We start from the raw sequence: 20611 nt of genomic DNA, 5'->3' as shown, positions 1-20611 counted from the left end.
GAAAAAACACATTTATTCATCCTATGGCAGCCGTACATAGGAGACTGTGAATTCCTACATTTTCGAAACAAAGAAATATAATTGCATATAGGAGATTTTATTGTTTGCTGTATCACTATTTAAGTTATTTAATAGAGCAAAAACCTGAAAATCGATAAATATGTCACATAGGAGTTATTGCAGGAACAACGACGATATGTCTCATAACACTCTTAGCGAAGGATATTTCTCATACCATGAAAATTGAAAATTTATATTTTGTTTTCCTCCATGTGCTTTTTTTAATATGTAAATTCGGTGTCGATCTTCTGTCTTTGTAAGCTCATTTTGTTTCATATGTCCAACTTGGAAACAGTTTCTCTTTTAATTGTACAAATAATGACTTCAATGTGTCATTTTACACAAAATTAATATGCAATACACAACACATATTCACTTTTGATTAAACTAATACTCAAAACGCAGCTCATTCAGAGAACACCAATATGGTCGGGAGGAAATTAAACACAGAATAAATATGGGAAATGCCTGTTATTATTCGGTTGAGAAGCTTTTATCATCCAGTCTGCTGTCAAAAAATCTGAAAGTTAGAATTTATAAAACAGTTATATTACCGGTTGTTCTTTATGGTTGTGAAACTTGGACTCTCACTTTGAGAGAGGAACATAGGTTAAGGGTGTTTGAGAATAAGGTGCTTAGGAAAATATTTGGGGCTAAGAGGGATGAAGTTACAGGAGAATGGAGAAAGTTACACAACACAGAACTGCACGCATTGTATTCTTCACCTGCCGTAATTAGGAACATTAAATCCAGACGTTTGAGATGGGCAGGGCACGTAGCACGTATGGGCGAATCCAGAAATACATATAGAGTGTTAGTTGGGAGGCCGGAGGGAAAAAGACCTTTGGGAAGGCCGAGACGTAGATGGGAGGATAATATTAAAATGGATTTGAGGGAGGTGGGATATGATGATAGAGAATGGATTAATCTTGCTCAGGATAGGGACCAATGGTGGGCTTATGTCAGGACGGCAATGAACCTCCGGGTTCCTTAAAAGCCAGTAAGTAAGTAAGTAAGCAAGTAAGTAAGTAAGTAAGTAAGGTTGGTTGGTTGATAGGTAGCCAAAGTTCTGCTATAATGGCAATGAAGCCATCAGCCGTCTTGCAGTCGAATATTTTTCCGTGGTGTTGAGGTGAACAGGCAAGGCTTCTCAATTTTCCAGGTGGTGCTTATCCATGATTACGTCCTTTCCACATAACACACAATTGGGTGAGATGGAGATGCCAATTATATATAAATGAGCTGCCAAACAATCATGCCCGGTCAGAAGACGGAAGGCTATCAGTGCTGAATTTCTTGGTTCTTCAGGGATGATCTTTAAATTTTGGAGGAGGGGTTCCCATGAGCTATCTTTAGCCGATTCCTTTATTCTGTTCAAAAATTGTTGTTTGTATTGAAATTTTTTATTTAATATGACAGAAATAAATGATTTTTCAGTAATATGTTTTTCTATTAGGGTGCAGCCTTTTGCAGCCAGTTGACCCACCAATTGATTACCTGTATAGCCGCAGTGCACTGGAACCTATTGCAGAACTATTTTCTTGCCAGTTTTTGGAGCTTCTTGATGAGGGTGCAGCACTGAGAAGTTGTGTCAGTTTTCTGTGAACTATTATTAGCTGTAGCTTGTATAGCTGCTTTTGAGTCAATGAAAATTACAGGTTTGGAAAATTTATTTTTTTATTTGAAGTAGTTTGGTTAGAATAGTGCATACAGCTTCAACTCCTCCATCAAAGTTTGTGGAGTTCTTCCTGACTTATTTATAGAAGGAAAAAAATTTACAATTTATTTTTTATTTGAAGTAGTTTGGTTAGAATAGTGCATACAGCTTCAACTCCTCCATCACAGTTTGTGGAGTCCTTCCTGACTTCTTTATAGAAGGAGAAAAATTTACAAGTTCCTCCAGCTCCTGCAGCATCAAAATCGTTTTATAAAGATGAATCACTGTAAATGTGTAGCCAAGTTTCACAACGATATTTGCTATTAATTGTTTCTAATGTTAATTGTTTTGCTACATTTGGATTTGTATTTTTTTAACAATTGTTTATTGTTGTTTATTGTTAGTAAAATAACATGTACAAAAATACAGTCTTAATTCTTCCCTGAAGAAGTAAAAAAAACTCGTGCTCAGGGAGTTCTAAACACATACTCGTACTTAACACAAACAGAGATAATTATTTGACACAAAGTGGGTCAAGGAAAAAAAAATTATAGGAATAAATTAACTTTAAAAACACAATTCCATTTTTAACAATTTAAATCATACAAATACATACACATATTAAATGAACATAATATGGGCATTTGTTAAAAGGGCAGATGTCACTTTTTTTGTTTTTTGTTTTTTTTACTTTTTCACAGATAATGAAACTATAAGGGTAAATACATCATTCTATGTTAAAAGGGCAGCAATATCTTAGTTACAAATAAGTTAAAAATGCTGTAATGATCTTGAGATATTGTTAAAAAGTCAGATGTCCTAGACATCTGCCTTTTAAACAATAATTAGTTGTATTGTTAAGTTGGGAGCAAATATCACCAGTTAGATCAAAGGCCAATCAAAACCCACTCACGCTGTGTGGAATTTGCATTGTTGTAAACTTCAAAGTTTCAAACCTTGAACAGCATCATTAAGCATCATGAGTTCTACAGAAGAAGATGAATTTTCTCTTGGAGGAAAAAGAAAAGCCAATCCTCAAAGTTATAAAAGAAATGTTGTAAAACAAGCAAGACTGAAAGGAGAAGCTTACACAAATTACTCTGGAAAGAAAATAGATGCCAAAACAGTCGGTGAAAATTGCAGGTAATTTAATATTTCAATAGTAGTAACTTAGCGTAGTCCTTATATTTAGATGGTTTGAATGTAGGCATATTATTTTTTATTGGTATTCTTCTTCTTCTTCTTATTATTATTATTATTATTATTATTATTATTATTATGATTATTATTATTATTATTATTATTATTATTATTATTATTATTATTAGCTTTAATAATTCCATTGCACATATTATAGACTATGAACACGCTAATGATTAACTTTTATTTATCATTGGCACCATTTTTATATCCATCAAAGTACAAAATAATCATAATATAATATTATCATTGTAGATGCAGAATGCAGTGCACACAGAATATTGGAGATGATGATTACGTGGAAATCTTCAAACAAATTTACACTCTTAAAACAAAGAATGAACAAGACATATTTCTGCAGGGTTTAATAGATGTGCAAGACATAGCACGTAATCGTCTACGACAAGGTGAAAAAAAATTAGATAGAACCTCTTTTAAGTATCATGTGTTATTGGGTACTCAACCCATCCAGGTATGTTTGAAGTCATTTCTTTCACTATATGCTGTTTCTGCTAAGAGTGTTAGACGCCTCAGAAATTTAAAGCTGAAGGGACAAAGCCTTACTGATAGGAGAGGTAAACATGTTAGTTTTTCTTTTCCAGTGGATATAAAAATCAAAATTCATGAACATATAAGTTCATGTCCATTAAAAGAAACTCACTATACTGGAAAAGTAGATCGTTATCTAAGTGCAGATTTGACTATTAAAATGATGTATAACTTGTTCAGACAAAAACATCCAGATGCTAAGCTCAGCTATAGTGGCTTCTGTAAAATATTCAAGGAGAATTTTAATTATAAGTTTGGTCAGCCACAAGTTGATTGCTGTTGCACTTGTTAAGAGCTAAAACTTAAAATCAAATCACCACATATTAATGATGCTGCTAAATGCTGTGCTATAGCAGATCTTGCTGTGCATAATAGAAAAAGTAAAAAGTTTCATGCTGCACTTAGAGAAGAATTCTTGGATGAACTAAAAGGGCTTAACAATAATGTTCTATCACTGTCTTTTGATTATATGATGAATGTTTCACTTCCAAAAGTTCTAGTTCAAGATCTTTTTTATCTGAGGCAATTGACAGTAAATTTGTTCTGCGTACATGATATAAAGAAAAACAAAGCTGTATTCTATTTATATCATGAGGAACAAGCCAAGAAAGGTCCAGACGAAGTGTATTCATATTTGTTAGATTATTTACAACATTATTTGCCTGCTCATATTGAAGTAGTCCGGTTGTTTAGTGACAATTGTGTCGGACAGAACAAAAATCACCCTCTTTCCAGACTACTCGTAGCATTAACTGACACAAAACAATTGAAAATAATTCAACACTTCTTTCCCACAAGGGGACATAGTTATCTCCCTTGTGACCGCGATTTCAATATAGTGAAGAGGAGGTTGGAAAAGACAGATAGAATTTATACTGTACACCAGTTAACAGAACTAATAATAGAAAGTAGCACCACACAAAAATTTACTGTGAGAGAAGTAGATAGTTATACTATTTTAAACTTTAAAGACTGGTGGACAAAGTTTTATAAGAGAATAGCTATTTCCCTGGAAAGTTCATTGAATCGGAGGGATGAGAGGGTCCATTTTGGCATAACTTCACTGCATCATTTCATTTATGATTCAGATACTCCTGGCTATATTGTGGCAATGGCATTCATTAACGGTCTGGTCAAACATACCTTTAATGTTGGCCTACAACAACATGTTGAACTAGCTTAGAATGTAAGTTATCCTATAGATAAAGTGCCCTTAAAAAAGGAAAAAGTAGGAGACCTTCAAAAAATTATTCAGTATGTGGAAGATGGTCACCGGGAATTTTATATATATATATATATATACATTTTGCAGGGTCCTGTTATGAGTGAGGAAACCAGCAGCTAGAGTTCTTGCTGAAGATTATGATATTGAAAAACTATCTTTAAACAATAAATTGTAACAAAGAGATATTTTTGTAAAATATAAGAAAACTATAAATGAGTCTTTAAAATTAACATCACTTGTAAGTTTTTCAACATTGTTAAAAGGGCAGAAGCCCTTGAGTTTCAAAGTGTACTGAAGTGTCAATTTGTTAAATTTAAGAGATTTCAAGTCCAAGGCCAATTTCAAGAAGATAAATACTATGTTCTGAGTCGTGCAGTATTTAATAAATCAGCAAAATGTGGATAAAAATCAGTTTTTTGTTAATACTGAAAAGTTTACTGTGTTGTAAAAATAAGAAAACCAATAAATGAGTCTTTAAAATTAACATCACTTGTAAGTTTTTTCAACATTTGTTAAAAGGGCAGAAATCCGTGACTTTCAAAGTGTAATTGAAGTGCCAATTTGTTAAATTTAAGAGATTTCAAGTCCATGGCCATTTTCAAGAACATAAATACTACGTCCTGAGTTGTGCAGTAATTGCGAAATGAGCAAAATATGGATACAAATCAGTTTTTTGTTAATACTGAAAAGTTTACCCTAATGGACATGTGCCCTTTTAACAAATGGCCATTCATATATTCTTTAAAACTTAAATTCCTAACGCTACTTTTGAAATTTCTGATAAAAAAATATTCCAAATTCGGGTATTTTTCAATTATTTTATTATATAACCTTGGACCAAAGTAGGTACCATGGCTAAGAGCTGTGCTTGTGAAACACTTTGGTTCCTCTAGTCGTATAAAATCGGATCTTTTAGTTCCATATTTATGATGATACAATTTGAATTTATTACGATTTTTATGTATTAAGTTTAATAAGGCAATATAATAAATCTGTTTAATTTTCAAAACATTAAAATCAGTGAACAAAAGCTCGGATGAGTAAGCAATTGGTTTATTAAGGCATATTTTAATTATTCTTTTCTGAATAAGTATTAGTGGAGTGAGATTAGAATTACAATCATTTCCCCATCCTAAAATTCCATATTGAAGAGTGGATTGAAATAAAGCTAAATAAATGAGACGTAAATTATTAGCTGGTAAATATGACCGAAGTATAACAAAGATATAAATTGTTTTACGTAATCTATTGCATAAATATGTACTATGTTTATTCCATCGTAAATGTTGGTCGATTGTAATGCCTAAATACTTAACTTCTGTTCGGTTAATATGGGACATTCACAATAAAATTTTGGGAAGAACAATCAGAATGATGAATATTGGCCTAAAAGAAGATTGAGGAGATTTAAGACCACTGGATCTTAGTGAAAACGGAAAAACAGTTGTTTTGGATGTGTTTAAGAAAAGAGCGTTTGGTTTGGTTTGGTTCCAATAAGTTGTTTCCTGTTTGAATATTTATGTATTCCAAGGGATTTTGTCGGATTTGTGACATTTCAATGTTAGTTTGGGGAATGAGATGCGTTTGTAATCTTTTAACTTTCTGCATAAATCCTTCTTGTGTGTTTAATTTAGTAGGCAAGATTTTGTATTTTCTCCAATAATCTGCATTAGACAGTCTGTTTAATTTCTCATACCGGATTTCTGCTTGTTCTTGAAACTCGTGTATCAGTGGTTTTTGTTGAGTAAGTTGTCTCATTGAATCTATTGGTGTGAATTTCACTGCACCTATAATTAAACGTAGTGCTTGGTTTTGAAATTGTTCTATTTTATTTCATTGTTGTGGGGTGCATGTGATGAGTATTTCACTACAATATTTGAGGACAGGTTTCATGTACATATATGTGGAATTTAGTGTACGTCTCTGGCTTCCCCATTTGCAGCCAGCTAATCTTTCTAACAGATTTAATCTCTTTTGGGCTTTTTCTACTACAGTATTAATATGATCATTCCAAGATAATTTGTTACCGGTATCAAATATGACTCCTAGATATTGTGAATTGATTGCTCTTTGTAAGGGAAGTTGATTAAGCTTGATGTTATGTTTAGTGACATTTGTGAATATTTGATATTTAGTTTTGACTGCATTTACTTGCATTAGGTTAGTAGAGCACCAATATTCCAATTTAGTCATGCTGTGTTAATTTGGGTTTCCAATGACTTGAGCTTATTCTTTGGTTTTGAAACCCAGATGAGGAGGTCATCAGCAAATAATGTAAACTTTACTTCTTTGCCAAAGATCTGGGAAGATCGTTGATAAATATATTAAATAATGTTATACTCAACACTGCTCCTTGAAGTACACCCATAGATGTTTGTTTGTATTTTGAAAAATATGACTGATATTTAACTGTGCTGAATCGCTGTGTGATGAAGTCTTGTAACTAACAGAGCGTATTACCTCAGATTCCTATTTTATGCAATTTTTCTACAAGCTTACATACATGAGAGAACAGATTGTTAAACTTTTTGAATATCACCACTGGGTGAGTGGTACTGTATAAAGCTAGACTGCTGTTTTGAAAACAAGTTGTTGGATTCAAGGAACCAATTGAGACGTGCAGCAATCATTCTTTCCATATTTTCCATATCTGACTTGTCAGAGAAATAGGTCTGTAGTTATTAATATTAGATGAAGTTTTACCTTTCTTCAAAATGGGTATAATACCGGTAATGCTTTTTTTTCCAGTTAGCAGGTACTGTAAAAAGTTCAGCATGGTTTTTTACACTTGTCTCTAAGGTTCTTGATAAATTCTGAATGAATTAAATCTGGACCGGGGACTTCATTCGATTTAAGAGTCCCAATAGCTGCATCTAGTTCATGGATTGTGAAACTATCAACAAACACTTCTCTTGTGTTTCATGTAAACACACTTCTTTTGTTCACCTTCATATTTTTTTCATGTTTTTTTTTTTCTAACATTTTGTGAGTTGTTGTGATCCTATGTATTATTGTAGGTATATGTAAGGCATTTGCAATAACCTGGGGGTCTGTTAGTTGTGTATTTTTGTAAATTATGAGTGAGTTACTTGGTGGATTACTCTTTGTGATATTAGATATAAATTCGGGTAAGCTTTTATACCATCTTTTCTATAGTCCATTTTAGAGATGAAATTGTTAAAACTTTGCCTTTTGGCTGAGAGTACATCTTTCTTAAATGTGGCCACTTTACAAGCTTCCAGTCTATAAAATTGTCTCTATTACTGTTCTCTTCTGCTTGTTTTCTGGCTGTATCACGAGCTAATTTTAATGTCATTGACACTTTGTTTAAAAAACTTAAAATTGTTTAACGACACATTAAAAGTGTTAAAATTTTTAAAAAAGGTTATGTACCTTAGACAGACGGCCCATTTCGACGCCGGTTCTGTGTCATCTTCAGTGTCCTACGAACTACTAATGTTCCTGTTGATCTTGCATACTGTCATTTGCATTCGTCAGTTGTAGGGGTGGGGGTGTGTTGCTCCTATGGTGGAGGGTGTTTGTTTGTGTGTTATGTATCATGATATCGAATAATGTGTGGGTATTGAACTGTATTTGTGTATTAAGTATATGTTGTGGGTGTGTTATTGTATGTTTGTATATTTCGTATTGTTCTAAGATGTTTAACTATGGACTTTTTGGTGTGATGTGTAGAATTTCCATATCTGTTTCTATATTATTGTAGTCATGATTATTGTTGATAATATATTCTGCGTAATTTGATGTGATGTGTGGTTTGGTTATAGCTTTAATGTGTTCTTTATACCTTGTTTGAATGTTTCTTCCTGTCTGTCCTATGAAAAAATGTGGGCAACTGTTGCATTTTAGTTTGTAAACCCCAGTTGAATTATATTTATTTGAATGTTTAATGTGATTATTTCGATATTTCTGTGTTGTGTTATTTGTTTTGTATGCTATCTTGCATTTTTAGCTTTCTGAATGAAGTTGCAATTTTGTGAGTATTGGTATTGTGATATGTTAATGTTATGTATTTATTCTCGCGTGGTGTTTGTGTTGGTTTGTTCTGTTTTTGTTTTGTCTTTTTTATTAGTGTGTCTATCATGTTAGGGTATATCCATTGTCTTGTGCTATATATTTTATTGTGTTTAGTTCTTCAGTATAGTTATCATTGTTCATTGGTATGGTAATTAATCTGTATGTCATTGTACGGAAAGCTGCATGTTTATGTTGTATGGGATGGTTTGATGAATTGTGTATGTGTGTTGTAGTTGTGGTGGGCTTCCTGTATATTTTGAATTCGTGTCTGTTATTTGTTTTGGTTATGGTGATGTCTAAGAAATTTATAGCTTGGTTATGTTCTGTTTCTATTATACACTTTAATTTGGGATGTATTTTGTTGAGTTATTGATGTAGGTTCTCTATTTGTCTTTTGTTTCCATTATATAGGACTATTACAGTATGTCATCTACATATCGATGCCAGTACATTATTCTCTCTGCGTGTTTGTTGTTGTCAGTGTTTAATATGTGTGTTGTTGTTGTTTTTTTTGTGTTGTTTTCTAATGCCAGGCGTTTGACAATAAAGTCATTTGACCTCTTGCACTCCAATATTTTTCAAAGATATGTGTTTGTTCTATATTATGAATGAAGATTTCATCTAATATACTTGATATAGGTGAACCCATTGGTAATCCTTCAGTTCGTGTATAATATTTATTGTTATGTGTGAAATAATCTTTTTTTAATATTTCTAAATCTTTTGTCCAGAAAGGTTTGTAGCTTGGGATCTTTCCTCGGGGCACCCATTTCTTTGCTCCTTTTAGTACCGGTATTATAGTTGCACAAATTATATTGTTACATTTTTCTGGGGATTCGTTCATATTAATGGAGAGGTTATTTTCTAGGTCTTCTCTGAATTTAGTCCAATTGGATTTTTTAAAATTCCAAGAACATCTGTTATAAGATTTGTTTGTAGGTTTCTGATGGTAGTAAAATAGAAGTAACAATGATTCTGTGGCCAAGTCCAGGGTCTTCCAAAACTTTCCTGCTTGCCTTGTTATATATGTCTGAAGATATTAGAATTAAATCTGGATTAGATGTTTCATGGGAATGAAGAAATGTTGGAGGATCTTCTGGGTTGAATAATAATTGGATTGATTGGGTGTTAAGAAAATCTTCTATTGAACGGCCAACAGAATTGATGCCTACATATCCCCATTCTTTAGAATGACCACTGAAGTCTCCAATTATGAGAGTCTTTGGTGTAACTACTATATTGTCCAAATTGGGTTTGTTATTGGGGGGGGGGGGGTATATGCCATACATTTTGAAGTGTTATTTATCCAAAGTTCTATTTCACAAATTTCAGATTTGTGAATAATTTCAAGGGAAAAATTGTTCCTGGGCCGGGTATCGATCGTGGGACCCTTTGCTTAGCGCATGAATGCTCTACTGATTGAGCTACTCCAGGAACTATACAAGACACCGTCACAATTCTTCCCTTTATATCCACACAACTCAAATGGGCTGACAAGACGCCAGAAACCCAACTTTGAGTGCACACAATTCTGTGTGACGTAAATTGTGGCTTTCTGTTAACGTACCTACAGTAATGAATATATTATGCCTGCTTCACAGGGAGCTTCTACCTGAAAGTCAGATTTGCATAATATATTCGTTACTTCAGATTTGTCTTCCTCAGCCATTTGTTTAATAATGTTGAAGGTTAAAGTTATTCTCTTTTGATGCCAACTAGTACGCCACTAGCTCTTTTTCTTGCTTTAGGTTGTAGAAGTGTCATTTGCAGAATTTGTATAATAAATGAGGTCCATCAATTCATATCCTTCCAATTATTGCATTTACATCGGTAACAATAGAGTTATAAATTCCTAACAGTGAGTAGTTTCAATACTAATGTAGTAAACGTCACAAGAATTATTTCCTTGATGTGAAATATTTCATAAGAATAAAATAAAATTCTCACAGTAACAGCTAAAATCCCGTGTTCATACTAGTTAAGTATTTAAAATGGAGCACGATTATGTACAGATAAAGCACTGTTTAATAATGTAATTGAGAAAAAAAAAATTAAAGAAACATTTGATCCATGTTGAATCTTTCGTACACTACTTTTAACACTTGAATATAAATAATTGATTAAATCATCAAACGCACCCACACAACAGGCAGCGAAGTTCGAGATGACGCCGAGATCTAGTAGGCTCTGAGGATGGTGTGAAGAAGCACCGAAACAGCTGTAAGCCGCAAATGCTTACACAATTAACACGAGTAAGATCGCCATTTAATCAATTATGAACATTTGATATTATCAAAACTTCTTCAAAACTTCTTCATTTATGTCTGACTTTATATTTCCTTATACAGTGAAACCTCTCCTTACGGACGCCTCCAAGATACGGACACTCCTCATATAGGGCAGATTTTTATGTCCCAACTGAAATAATATAGAAATAATGATCAATTTAACTCTCATTTACAGACACTCTCAGACATGGACACGGACAGCTGTTTCACAGTTCTAAAGCTTGCTTTACCTCCTGACTGCGGACAGAACTTTGATTTCAAAACCTAATGTGTTACAAAAATGGAAAATTTAGTTTTGAGAACTGTACAGAAATTCCTTACCATGAAAGAAGACAATAAGGGTCTCGTAGGCTACCACTAGCCCAACCGGCTACCCCTTGTTGCCTGGAAGCGGGTGGATAAACAAAGTCATAAAATTTAACCTGTCTGATGGGTCCAAGGTGAAATTGTATTCGACACATGATAGGGCTAGTAGGATTATTCTCTTCACTTCAATCAGTTGTTCTGTTTCGAGAGACATGGCACCTGAATGTAAAGGTTAAGTTGAAAACAGTAAATTACAGTACTGCATAACTGTAGACCTAGAATAAAATTGCATGGCATAGTACTGTATTTTACTTTTTCAGTCTTATCTACTGTAGTTGAAAGTTGCAAAGAATTTACTGTAGTATACTATATTTAGAATTAAACTACAGTAATACATTTCATTTAAAGCATGAAGAAATACATAATGTATAAGTTATTATAAATTTACTGTTACATTGGGGAGCCTCCCTCCCAATAAAGAACACCTCCCAGATGCAGACAGATTGTTACGTCCCTTCGATGTCTGTAAATGAGAGGTTTCACTGTATATGATTGCATAATTACTCTAGTCCAGTAAATCAGTCAGCTCTGTTACACCATTCTGTTCCTATGGGTACACAGTTGAAAAATAAATCCCACAGGTGTTAGCACAAGCCAAGATGATGCACAAAAACCATCTTGATTGTACTGCTATGTTCATCCATTTTGATTTGGCGAGTTTGTGTGTCATACTCTTGCTTTGTGTTTTAGTCTAAGCATGCATTTTTACTATGTCAGATCTGTTAGTGTTGTGTTTTCCACAAATAACAGGATATAAAGTCAAGATCAAGAGGACATAATAGTACACGTGTGCAGTAGCTAAGTTGCTATTTTGGAGATTTTTAAGAAAAAAAAAAACTTTAGGTTCGCACATGCTTATGTTTGCTTTGTCATGTCTGTTACCTGTCAGATCTGTTACTCCATGTCATGCCTGTTACATCATTCAAAACAGAGCCTTAATTTTTTCTAATTATCTATCATTAAAGAAACTAAAGCTCAAATATCTTCGCCTTAAGGGCAATCTACTAAGATAATTGTTACTGAAAGAATGGTTTCTGTTAGTTACTGAACAAGTTATTATTTTATATTAGGTAAAAGATTTGATATTAAGATATTTAAAATATTTGTTCATTTTTGATCTGAAGTTAGTTCTGTTACCATTCTAAGACCTACTCACTGTTTAAAGAATGTCTGATATAAAAATAAAGGAATTCTATTTCTATAAAGATCCACTGTCTTGTCCTATAACACACCTGACATTTCGTCGTGCCATCAAAGATTCATCGATGCTTGTAGAGAATGCTGTACAGCAAGGTGAGTGTACAGTGGCTGATTACTATGGCAGAGACATTGCACTATATTAATACATGCAGTGTAACATAACATGACTTAAAATACAGATTAGCCCAAAAAATGTATACACTATTTGTTTATAAATAACTTTAGAACAAATTCAGATAAAATTCTCATTTTCGGGGAAATTGTAGCTTAATGGATAGGTCGAAGAGGTGCTGTCGAGTACCCAGCACAGTCCCCAGACCTAACACCAATTTCTACATATGGAGGACCCTAAAGGATGTTGTTTATCAGGAAACGCCAGCTACACTGGATGTGCTACGAGAACAAATCAAAATTTAACGTCATGTGCAGCTATGACACTGGACACATTACAGAACTTAGTTCGTGGAACAGTTCGGCGGCATCAATAGTTTTTGGATGCTGATGGTGGCCACTTTGAACACCTATATTAAGCTACAATTTCATGAAAAACGAGAAATTTTTCTCAATTTGTTTCACTCTTTTAGGACCCCATCTTCTTTCATTCAGAGCAGAACTAAGTACAGATCTAATATTTTTCTTCCTAGGCATTATTAACAACTTAGCCAATTAAATATAACAACTATAAATAAACTGAACACTACAACTATACTTATTTCACTATTTTTAGGTCTATGCAAATGTTTCTGTGTAAATGAAACACTCAGAAAACGATTATAAACCCACAACACAAAACTAAACACTCAACTAACGATTATAAATGCACACAACACACCAAACAAGGCTGCAGGCCGAGTTTGATAACCAGTCTACTATTGTAATATGAAGTTACGACATGTGTATCGTACAAAGTTTTATCCACTTTGATTAAAAAAAAATAATCTAAAATTGAATATTGTCTAAATGTAAAATTTTTATTGCCAGCTATATACATTTGCTGGTTATAGGTTATTTACAAGAAGTCGTCGCTGAACGATTCACATTATTTCCAGGTTAGTTGAATCAACTCATCTAGTGAACGACATAAATCTTTAAAATACTAGATGTCTCTATCCCTTCTCCTCTTGTTACTTGTGAGCCGTCCCAAACCCCGACCTCCACCACTAAGAGCGCCAGTCCTTATATACCCGTCAGTCAAGGCCTTCTGACAAATAAAAGCAATTGACAATAGATACCTCAGTCATGACAACCTCATAAAATATCCTATCAATTGAATAATCGATCTTGCTACGTACAACATTATTATATTATATTATATTATTACCCATTTCAGCGAGTACCGACGACCACTGCAAAATACGATAATTTGGTCCAGGGAGCATTCTCTTTTAGCACAAGGATGATTTATGTAACATGTTTCTAAATTATTAGTCTTTTATATACCGATACATTCTTTAATAAATCACTGAAAAACAAATGTGAATATAGGAAGTGGAGTGAGTACGAAATTATTATTATTATTTGGCGCATCATTTTTACGTAAATAACGACAAATAAAAAGGGATTATTAGCAAGTACGTACACTGGGTTTGTCAAATGCGCATCACCATGCTTTCCAAAAGGCACTTTTAAGTGCCCGACACCCCGCTTTTTACATCATGTGCTACACGTCGGATCATCATCGGGGCTTGCAGCCCCGATACCCCGCTTTTTTCATCATGTGCTACGCGTCGGATCATCATCGGGGCTTGCAGCCCCGATACCCCGCTTTTTTCATCATGTGCTACGCGTCGGATCATCATCGGGGCTTGCAGCCCCGATACCCCGCTTTTTACATCATGTGCTACACGTCGGATCATCATCGGGACTTGCAGCCCCGATACCCCGCTTTTTACATCATGTGCTACACGTCGGATCATCATCGGGGTTTGCAGCCCCAATACCCCGCTTGCTACGTGCAAAACAATTATATTATATTATTACCCATTTCAGCGAGTACTGACGACCACTGCACAATACGATAATTTGGTCCAGGGAGCATTCTCTTTTGGCACAATGATGATTTATGTAACATGTTTCTAAATGCTACGTACAACATTATTTTATTATACTATTATTACCCATTTCAGCGAGTACTGATGACCACTGCAAAATACGACAGTTTGGTCCAGGGAGCATTCTGTTTTGGCACAAGGATGATTTATGTAACATGTTTCTAAATTATTAGTATTTTAAATACCGGTACATTCTTTAATAAATCACTGAAAAACAAATGTGAATAAATGGGATGTGGAGTGAGGACGAAATTATTATTATTTTTTATTTTTTGGTGCATCATTTTTACGTAAATAACGACGAATAAAAACTAACATGCCACATAACATTATTTTAAGAAATACAGGAAACAAGCATAAACAATATTCACCATTCTTAATGATCGGGGGATAGAAGAAAAACGTATGGAATAGAAATTACATACAAATGTGCGTGTAATAAACAATAAGCAAATCATCTTCGATTAATCATTTCAAAACAACGTGAATATAGCGTGGATTATGTAGGAAAATAATTTCTTATATGTTGCTTCCAATGTGCATCATTGTTAACTTATGAAAACAAATGAAAATTAACATGGCATATGAACACTATTTGAAGAAAGATAGGAGATATTAAATAATATTCATCGTTCTTAATGATCTTTGGATGGAAAATAACAATGAAATAAGTATAAAATAGAAATTACATACAGGTGAGCATATAAAAAACAGTAAGTAGAATTATTTATTTGATTAATAAGCTTAAATTACTCCAGGTTTAGTGTGTTGTGTAACAATAGACAATGGAATCGTTCACAGAAGTGAACTATAAATGATGTGAATCGTTCAGTGCATCCATCTTGTTGTGTAACAATAGAAGTGAACTATAAACGATGTGAATCGTTCAGCGACGACTTCTTACAAATAACCCATTTGCTTTGTAGGTGATCGATTCATATAGAGGGGCTTGTACGAGAAACATTTGAAGCTATATACATTTGCTTTGTAGGTGATCGATTCATATAGAGGGCCATGTACAAGAAACATTTGAAGAATATTATTGTCGGTATTGTCACCACGACTATTTATAAATATAAGTGTCAATGGTATTGCATTAACAGCTGTACTGATTTATTAATTCCAACAAAATCGCGACAGAGGTATGAAGAGGAATATAAGAAGTTTGAAGAGTGGTGTAAAAAACAAAAGTAGAGAATATTTCTGAAAAGTTTATGCTGGAATATTTTTCAATGAAAAGTGAAAAGAAGAAATCAAGTTCTCTGTGGATTCATTATTCTATGATGCGGTGTACGATATCACTGAAGACAAACGTGGACATCAGTCAGTAAGTAGACACAATAATTGTTGGGTTTTTAAAGCAAAAAAGTGAATTGTGAAAATGTTACCATTAATGTGTATAACAAATAAAAAGCTTACAAGGACAAGGATCCTGCTGATCCAAAGTTGCACTTGGGCATGGGTTCGATTCCAGCTTGTGCTCATTACTGGTACTTTTTCCGAGGTTTTCTCCAACCATAAGACGAATGCGAATGTCAGGTAATCTATGGCGAACCCTCGGCCTCATCTTGCCAAATACCATCACGCTATTACCAATACAATCAATGCCAAATATCCTAGTAGTTAATACAGGGTCGTTAAATAACCAACTAAAAGAATTGCAGAGAGCAATCAGAGTAGTATAATGAAGCATTAATGGTTGAAGTGTTGATCAAAACTTTTTAGTGGTGGTAGCAGTATGTGTAAGAAAAGTAAATAGTTGGTGTACTATGGTTGATGTTTAAGAAAGTGCGAAGTTAATATAGTGCTAATAGTACCTCCCTCATGCCAATAACTGCTACAGAAAAGAATAATAAAATTATGCCTTAATAAATTCTTGATTACCCTTCAGAACTGTTGTATTCAGGATTTAAAGTATTTGACTTCAATCAAATTCATAACAATGTATTATTGAATTTCGTACATAAAAACCGAAATATATTTAATTTATATTCACATAAATCAGTCATGTCAATTGATGCCCACAGGAACAAGCGCGCGCTTTAGAGCTGAGGAGAGCCTGAGCAGTTTACAGCGGAAAGGAAAGAGACAGACGAAAGAAGTAGTATATGCCGCTTGGCCGAGCTATGTTCAGGGATGGCCAGCACTGATTCAATAGATAAAGGGAAGAGAACTTATTAAAACTGTATCCATGTTAATTTTTAGATTTGTCTGGAAGTATAAATGCATTATAAAAATATAAGTTTTAATTTTAATGTTCATTTTTCACAAGTTTGATTTTTTTGTCCAAAAGAAATACCGTATTTTCTCAACTTTCTTTGTAGAAAAGTGAAATTTTCAGATATAGGCCTATTTATTTAGTAGCCTTACAGAATGTTTTCGTTAATTTAATATACCGTAAATGCGTATTACTGAAGATAGTGTATTAAAAGTTTTGAAAATATTCGCATGGAAATGAATTATTAACAAAGCAACTACTGTTACATCATAAGCAAAAGATACCTCCCCATGTGTTGTAAAAATGTCAGCTCTATAGCTTCAGCACGTTTCGAGAAAATAATTTAATATTCTGATGATAGGAAGTTGCTCACCAATATCACCTTAAAAGCATAATGCGATAAGAGTTTTGTTATGGAATATTAGTTACACTTAAAACATATAATGCACCTAGGTAACTGCTTTGTACTGTAATATTTTTTTGATTAGTTGATTGATTATTTTTATAGGGCTAAAGGTATCATCAATATCAATTACAACTTGTCATGTCATACTCAATCTCTTTTTTTGGGATATCACTTTCTTTATGAATGACATGTTTCATCCATTTAGTACAGTATAGTTGTACTACTATGGAATTTATGTGAATATTCCTTCTTATCTCTTTATTATGTTATTAACATTTAAAACACAACTGCAATATTAAGAAATTGGTATTAGTATTTTTGTTTTACAAACAATATAGATAATATCAAACAGAAAGAAGCCATATAAAAATAACGACATAAAATGTCACGTTCCGTTTGAAGTTTGTGCACCAGTGTTTTCTTAATCCTATAGGCTGCTTATTCATATACACAACCCTTCTCTTTCCAACTTAGCGCTTGATGCCTGCGCACGACGTCAAGGTCAGAAAAATGCGCTTGCTTTGACATCACTGACATAAATATAAAACCAAAAGATCAGAAAACATATATTATGCTTAACAGAACCTAAATGTATCATAGCTGTAGCATATAATCACAGTAGCAACTTCGGTCCAAGGCTTTATAACATGATAACTTAATAGCTAAATTCCCAAATACACAATTTACTAATGCTCCTTATTTAAAAAAATCAATTAAAATTGCTGTTTAGAGAGAAAATTTAAATTATTGTGATATGTGTTTTTTCTTCTTCTTTTTTCTTTTTCCTTTTTTTTACTTTTTACTCTGTTATTTAATAAAATATCTTAACATTATGTGGAATGCCCTCTGAGCACGAGTTATGTAACTTACTCTTTCTGGGGATGCTAGAATGTTTTTATATAAAAAAGCAATATGTATCTTTGTTCTACGAGGGCTATTCATAAAGTAACTTCCGTTTATTTTTTACAAACCTGTGAATGACGTTAAAGAATTGGGTTACAATACGCTTGAAATTGTACACTTTAATTTATTTTTCCACACAGTTTTCAGTCACATTGAGACACTTGTTGTAGCGTTTGACGAGCTTTGAAATTCCGCAATCATAGAATTCGGCCAACCTATGATGCTGGTTTTCAACTCTTCATCATCGTTAAAGCACTTCGAGCCAAGCCACGTCTTCATGTGCATGAAGAGATGGTAATCGCTAGGCACCAAATCTGGGCTATAGGGAGGATGATCCAATACTTCCCAGTTGAACTCTTGCAGTTTGGTTGCAGTACGACGCACTGTATGCGGTCGGGCGTTGTCATGCAGGAAAATCACCCCAGATAACAACATGCCACGATGTTTGTTTTGAATGGCCCTTTTCAAGTTTGTTAGTGTGTTACAGTAACGCTCAGCGTTAATTGTGGCATTCCTCTCCAAGAACTCCACTAGCAAAATTCCTTTTCTGTCCCAGAAGACAGTTGCCATAAGTTTCCTCATGGAAAGTGTTTGACGACACTTTGTAAATTTTTTCGGGGAGTGAGTATGGCCCCACTGCATTGATTGAAGCTTTGTTTCTGCATTCACATACCGCACCCAAGTCTCATCTCCTGTCACACTCTGATCGAGAAAAGCATCACCTTCTCTTTCGTAACACTCAAGAAAGGACAGTGCTGCTCCCATCCGCTGAGCCTTTTGTTCCTCAGAAAGAAGTTTAGGCACCTATCTGGCAGAAAGTTTCCAGTAGCCCAAATCTTCGGTAATCACTTTGTACAGAAGAGTACGACTAATCTGTGGAAAATCCTCACTAAGCTCTGATATGGTAAACCTGCGGTTTGCTCTAATCCTTTCGTCATCCAAATGAATCAGGTCTGCATTCACGATACTCGGTCGATCACTTCTCTCTTCATCACGGACATTGGTTCGCCCATTTTTGAACATACGGCACCATCCAATTTTTAACAACCTCCTGACTTCAGCATTTCTCTTCTCTTCGAGCCTTTTTCTACCTTATTTTTGCATAATGTAAAAATGAATTGAAACATTTAATTTTTACATGGTTGAAGGTGATTTATATGTTGGATTCTGTTGTTCTAGAGATGCACTGAAATGTGCATCTAAGCTTATACAAAGAGTGTTTTCTCTTATGAACAGTAAGTGAACAGATATATACATACATCCGTATATAAGGTCTCGCATCCTCATTGAATAATCAAGACTACTATTTTTTGTTAGTAGTCAACATGTAGATACCTATTAATTTTGAGAAAAATTCGTTCCAGCACTGGAAATCGAATCCAGAACTTCTCAGCTCTGTGTGCTGATCGCTCTTTCCAACTGAGCTATTCTGGGACACGATCCACGGTGCCAGCCGAACTCTCCTCACTGTATCGTCAATGGCCTACTACCTGCATTTTAGACATATACCGGTAAGTCATATATGCAGGAGCACATATTTAAATAACTTTATGGCCGTATTCAACAACAGTTTCTGAATACTGTTAACATTGATATATACATATATTCACATATGAGGTCTCACCATCCTCAGATGTTCGAAACAGGAACGCGACACATCTAATCAAATCAGAACTGCAAATCACAGTCAACTTCAACTACTCATGCAGGGAATTTTTACAATTTGTTTGAAACTATTACGCTAGGTAAAATATCTCAAAATACTTTAATTTAAGCCTAACTGCCAAAATGTAGAATAAAATTGTTTTTAGTACCGCTAATTGAATTGAATAATTTTTTAATTTTTTATGTGAAATATTGTAGACCACTTAGTCTCCCGTATTTTCTTCAAAAATAGTTGGCAACCCTAGCACCAACACTATTTCTACCCAAGTCTTCAACAGAAATCAGAGTGAAAATTCCATGTGCTTGTGTAATACTCATACATGTTTTCCATCTATTAGGAATATTCACAATTTGTCGCATCTTCAAATAATTCTTTCGACATTCTGTAATATTCTGTGAATTTGTCTGGATGCTATGCTAACTCTACCAATAAAACATTACAAGCACCACGATTTTCAACCAATGAATCCAAAACCTACACCTTTATCTTCGCATTCTTATTATTGACTATAGCAGAAGATCTTCATCATCCGATGACTCAATACTGAACGACTCATTAGATCAAATAACATGGCGATATGTGTCATGCTCCATGTGCCGTGCATCATGTTGCTTGCATCACCCGATGTGTAACATATGTAATCGATTTTATTCAAGCTATGGACTCAAGTTGCGCACCCAAATTATAAAATACAGCCCACATGGGAATGCAGCAGGTTTACAGCATGAGCTTCGATTGCAAGTCTGGTTGTAGTGTAATATTTACCTCTCTGAATGTTACATATTTT

General features: G+C 34.0%; 1 protein-coding gene across 7 annotated transcripts in view; it reads left to right on the top strand.

Annotated features, from left to right (window-relative positions):
• LOC138696338 (CD2 antigen cytoplasmic tail-binding protein 2 homolog) overlaps window positions 1-20611 on the top strand; it is a 155381-nt gene that overhangs the window by 13630 nt on the left and 121140 nt on the right. For 5 of the 7 annotated variants that reach the window (XM_069821146.1, XM_069821148.1, XM_069821147.1 and 2 more), the window contains exon 4: window positions 19523-19669. The exons of 1 other annotated variant lie outside the window; for it this stretch is intronic. The gene's annotated coding sequence lies outside the window, so the exon portion shown is untranslated. Of the gene's footprint in view, window positions 1-1516; window positions 1702-19522; window positions 19670-20611 lie in introns of those variants that run through there. One more of the 7 variants, XR_011331342.1, reaches the window with a different exon arrangement.

The sequence above is a fragment of the Periplaneta americana genome, chromosome 3 (genome assembly GCF_040183065.1).
Source record: "Periplaneta americana isolate PAMFEO1 chromosome 3, P.americana_PAMFEO1_priV1, whole genome shotgun sequence".
Lineage (NCBI taxonomy): Eukaryota > Metazoa > Arthropoda > Insecta > Blattodea > Blattidae > Periplaneta > Periplaneta americana.
Note: the sequence above shows the minus strand (reverse complement) of the source record. Positions and strands in the feature narration are given on the sequence as shown.